Source organism: Centruroides vittatus, unplaced genomic scaffold (genome assembly GCF_030686945.1).
Source record: "Centruroides vittatus isolate TY-2023 unplaced genomic scaffold, ASM3068694v2 contig_1110, whole genome shotgun sequence".
In the NCBI taxonomy this organism is placed as follows: domain Eukaryota; kingdom Metazoa; phylum Arthropoda; class Arachnida; order Scorpiones; family Buthidae; genus Centruroides; species Centruroides vittatus.
In genome coordinates, this window is record NW_027120712.1 from 331,234 (window position 1) to 336,803 (window position 5,570).

A 5,570-nucleotide genomic window follows, 5' to 3' on the forward strand; every position below is an offset into this window, starting at 1 on the left:
TCACCGCAGCCAGCCCGCACCCGCAGCAACAAAACCGCGGTTCCTCGACTTCGGTGGCGCTCTCCTCCGATTCCTCTCCGTTTTGACTTCGGCAAAGCAGTAGCGTTGCCGTCGCGGACGAACGGGCAGAACGCGACCAACCAGAAAATGTCAACTCGGACGAGCTGTCATTTTCTATATCCGCCACCGCAAGGTCTGTGGCCGGATGACCCCCGAAGACCTTGGCCAAGTGCACTGGACCCAGAGTGTAGCGTCGCATGATCCCGACTCCGGGAGGATGCCAAGCCACGCGCACTTAGAGAAGGTCTTCTTCACTTGCTGTTCTTCACTCGTTTGTTCATCAGTTTAAATTTGAAGATGATCTATGGAATAGATCGAAAACGTTAGTTTTCTTAATTAAAAATTTTCTCAGCAACTTATACAGGTACTCGCAATTGACCACCATGTATATTTTAGCTGAGTACGTTTATGTTCAATATCATTATGGCGGCATTGGTTGAAGCATACAAAGAGTACAGGAAGTTAGCGATGAAATTGGTCAAAGCTAATTGTAAGTTCGAATTCTTAAAGGAATGTTTGAAAAACAAAGTTTTTCCCATGTCAATCTTTAGACTCTCTGTCCCAAAAGAGTGCCACTCGCTGAAGTTCAGATTTTGTTCGGCGTGTCTAAGAAGGTCTATTAAATTAGTAAGAAACAAAAATTATGGGCTCCTGCGTCGCCTCATCGACCTCGAAGATAAGATTTTTTAAAGAAAATCCGGAAAAGTTAATAGATATTAATGAAGGTGTTGTTGGTCTTACGGATAATATCCATAAGAGTTTAACAAAGAGCTATGTTAAGAAAATGAAATGGATTCTTAGTAAACAAAGCACGAGAAAGATTGGAAGGAAAATTACTACATATGTTGTATGGGACCAGGTTCAAGTTCCGGAAAGAGTAAAGGAAGTACTGAGCAACGGCCCGAACTTCGTCCCCGAGAACGCAGCGAGTTGGGAAACCTCCCTCCAAGAGATCGAAAGAGGATTAGTTGGCTTAGATCCGATAGAGAAAGATTATCTACGTTGGAAAACGATTATTAAAAATCAGGAAAAGTGGAGAAGAGGAGGGAGTGAAGACAAAGACATCCGTTACACTAAACGTTGGCTGAAAGTAAACGACTTGGTGGCTGCAAGAGCGGATAAGAGTAAACAAATAGTTATCATGAAAAGGCAGACTTATAATAAAGCATTGGAAGAGTACCTCGAAGAGACGGAGTGTGTTAGGACCAACGATAAAATCGTTGAGAATATAGATAGGAGGCTCAAGAAACTCGAAGGAAGTAAGCTCTCGAATTTTACCGTTTATCAAGAAGTGCCGTAACCCCAGACCTGGGGTCCCAAGGCTATTTGCGTTTGCTAAAACGCATAAGGAAGGCAAGAGAATAAGGCCAATTGTGGAAAAAATTGAAGCACCTACGGTTTTCTTAGAAAAAAGGTTGCACGGTTATCTTTCCTCCCTACTGGAAGGCAGTATATTGGTTGCAAAGGATCCTACGGTAGTAGTTAAAGAGTTGCAAGACATAACTCTGATGGATGAGGAAGTGGGTACTATATTAGATTACGAGAGTATGTACCCATCCGTAAAAATTGAGTTCTGTTTGGAAGCGCTAATGGAATCCTTATTTAAAGTAAACCCAGAGTTGTTACACCACAGGGACGATGTTTTGGAGATGGCTAACCTGGTATGCTGTGAATCCTTCTTTGGCTACGAAGGCCATACTTACAAACAGAATAGGGGAGTTCCTATGGGAAGCCCTATGTCGGGGCTTCTATGCAAATTAGTGGTTAAGAAAATTGAAGAAAAAGTTCTGCACGGCTTCAGAAACAATATAGTTTACTACAAGAGATATGTTGACGATATCCTTATAATATGGAGAAGTAATCGAGGAATCAGTACCTTTATAGAAAGAATTAACGATAACGAAGACGGCCTACATCTGAAACTAGAGCAGAAAAGTTCAGTAGAGGTACACTTCTTAGACATCAATATCACTTTTAAGAGAGGGCATCTATCCACTAAAGTGTATACTAAACCCACGCATAGCCCACTCTACATCCCGCCACAGTCAAATGATCCATTTCGTTGGCAGCCTTTCGTACCTTAGTCAGGAGGGCTTTTACTTATTGCGATAACGTTATAGACAGGGTTAACGAAATCGACAGGATCATGCGAATAGCAGAGAACTTGGGCTACAGAAGAAACGTAATTAATGGTATCGTGAGGAAGTTTGAAAAGAGTGACGCAAGAACCTCTAAACAAAGACCTAGTGGATATACTAAGTTTACATTCAACAAAAATGTACGGGGCATTATGGAGGAGAGAGCGGACATTAAAAAATCAACATTGATCTTGAAACGAGCCCCGAACCTTTACAAAATTCTGAGAACTGATAAAGGGGAGATTAAGAAAGAGGATAAAGCTGGGGTCTATAGGATCCCTTATGAAAACCAGCAATTAGGACTAAAACAGGAGTATATAGGGGTTACAACGAGAAACCTAGGTGTAAAAGTCAAAGAACACAAATATGATGTAAGGAAAAGTTCTAACGCAACGGTACTGGCCCAGATGGCCCAGGCCGAAGGATCCGTCGTTGGATGGGAAGAGGCGGAAATCGTCAAACAAATATATTCTCCAACTTTAGCAAAGACGACGGAGAAAATAGAAATATACAAGAGTAGACTTGACAATAGATGCATTAACGCCAGGGACACTGAGGGATTACCGTCAGCTTGGAAGTTTGCAATTAAGAGACTTACAAATGGCTCATGATTTGCGATGTGTTTCGTATTTGGAGAACCTTAATATTTTATTATCTGTTAAATGATGTTAGCGTGTACTAATAACTTTGGTATTGTTGTGTGTTTGTTAGTTTACATTTGTGTATTTTTTGCGCTTTAATTCTAATTTTAATTAGTTGCTCCGTTGTCGGTTTTTTGAATTTAAATATGTTGTGTTCCATTCTTTGGAATTGTTTTTGTTCGTCAGTTTAAACCTGAAGATGATCTATGGAATAGATCGAAAACGTTAGTTTTCTTAATTAAAAATTCCCTCAGCCACTTATAAGGTGGTGGTTATTGGAGCATTTTATTGTGTTCGGAATTTGATAAATAAATTATCTTCTGCATTTACGTGGTGCAGAATGTCCAACGTGGAGATCTTTTTCAATTCTATGTCTCGTGGCTCGACCATCTCCGAAAATCGCCCGAAATTCGTTCGAATAAACATCTTTTTCGTCCATGGCATGAAATAAATCAAATTCTTAGGATTTCGCCCAATATTATTTGGCTTTTCAGTCGCCGTCGGGGTTGCGGGTTGCGCGTATTAATGCAACATCAAACTGGATAAAGTTAATATTAAAAGTACCGAAAAACCTTTATAACACGGCCGAGACAACGGGGAAATCGACACAGAGGATAGACAGACTGAGCTAGGGAGAAACAACCATTCTTTCTCCTCGAGTTTCTGACTTTTAAGGATCTCTCCCCTAAATTCTTAATTTGATGGGTTAATCAATTTGACACCTCCGTTCAACTTGGTCTAACTTTGAAACTTTCGCTTGCTATGATATTTTATTTCCTGACGGCTAAGAATTTTTTGTTTTACTTACAACGCGACAATTTTGCTTTCGGAAGAATGCTACATTTCTAAATTTTGTCATTGTAAACCCATAAATTCCCACTGTCTTAACTTTGAGAACGGAGTTATATGAAATCCGAGACCAGATGTGGAAACTAGGGACGGGAGGCCCCAATTAACTATATATGATCTTCCGATTCAAACCGAAAGTCATGTTTTTTTCAATTCAAAACGTCAGTTAACAGATGACCGGCACGACTCTATTGTTAACGATAAAGTGTGATGTACAGGGGCAAGCCACTACTAATTTGAGGTATTTCGAATTAAATGATTTCAAAATACGATTATTAAGAATTGCAGCCCAGCATTGTGACCATGCAACAATAAACAATTGCTCGTAGTTCCACTTGTGAAAATATTTACAATGAAAACTACATTTTGATCTTTGAATATCTAAGTTAAAATCCTTCTGAGAGGTAATGAGTTAATAATTGTGGGAAATGGAAGAAGCATTGCATTTTCCCATCAAAAATAAACAAAGAAAACATGCCAGATATGTAAAAATTACACCATTAAGATGTGTACAAATTATGCACATTTTAATGGTGTAGTTTTTAATTGTACACTGAATTTACAAACATTTCTGAAATGTGTTTGTTTCATTTTTTTTCCTATGGTACGAACACTAAGAGGACTATTCTCAATGCCTATAATGAAGATGGCACGATGGTGATGAATAAGCTTGACATATCTGGAACAGATTGCTCGTGAAAAATTCTTGGGTTTACTTGCTGGATTCAATCCAGATGGCCTTAACTGCCTGGACATCCTGTAATAAACATTAACAAATAGGCTAATACTTACAAGTGTATATTATATCACAGCTTTGAGGGTCAGGGTTCAAATTCCCTTAATTTATAATAGTAAGGATAAGAGTAATTTGTTTCTTGCCTATGTTAACCCCTATTGCAAATCCGACCTGTTAATGATACACACAACTAACATATAGGTAAACAGTTAGACAGTTACAGGTGGTTAAGATGTCAGTCTACTATTAGCTATTGGAATTTTTCGTCGGCAGTCCGTCTGGGATACGCCAGGTTCTTGCCACCGGATTGCCCTGGTGGGTTTGGATAAACTCGCAATGGGTATTAAAAAAAAAAGACATTGTTAATGCAGAAAGAGCAAAAATGAAAAAATTGTCATATAAGTCCATAATGTGCTGATACTTTGCATTAATGTCACTATCAGTTTTTATTCAAATAATGTTTTTCAATGAAAAGGAACATTGGAAAATTTGTCTTTTAATGTAAAAACAGATGTGATTTACTTCAGTAAACTAAATTGAAATTGGTAAAGTAACTTAATATCCATTCTATTCAGCCCAACTTGCGATAAAAATGAGTTAACAAAAAACATAGAAGTCAATTCTCCAATTTAGAGTACTTTCAATAAATTATGAGGATTCTAAATTGGATTCAAACACATTTCTCATGACAACTCCTAATTTGTATATGAAAATGTAACAATTTCTAAACAGTTCTTTTTTATTCTGATTCAATACAAAAGTTGATTTCATTACCTGCTTTTAAGAAAAATGAAATTAAGATCATTTTGTTGCAGTAATTTTAACAAGTGATTTATTTGAATTAAGTGTGGTTCATATATCAAAATTAAAATATTTGTTTAAACGGGACGAAAAAGTGTGATGTTTATTCGTTGCTAGCTTTAATCAAAATTTACAGAAAAATGGAAAAAATTTTGAATAAATGTTAAGATTTTTTTCAAAATTAACATTCCTAACCCGCAATTTACACGGCGGTGGTTCCGTAAAATTTTGTATAAAAATTCTTGGAAATGAAGACTAGCAATTTTGTTACATCACCCCCATACAATAATTTTAATTAGTATTTACCAAAATAAATCAGAAAACTATAATAAATTAGAATTAAAA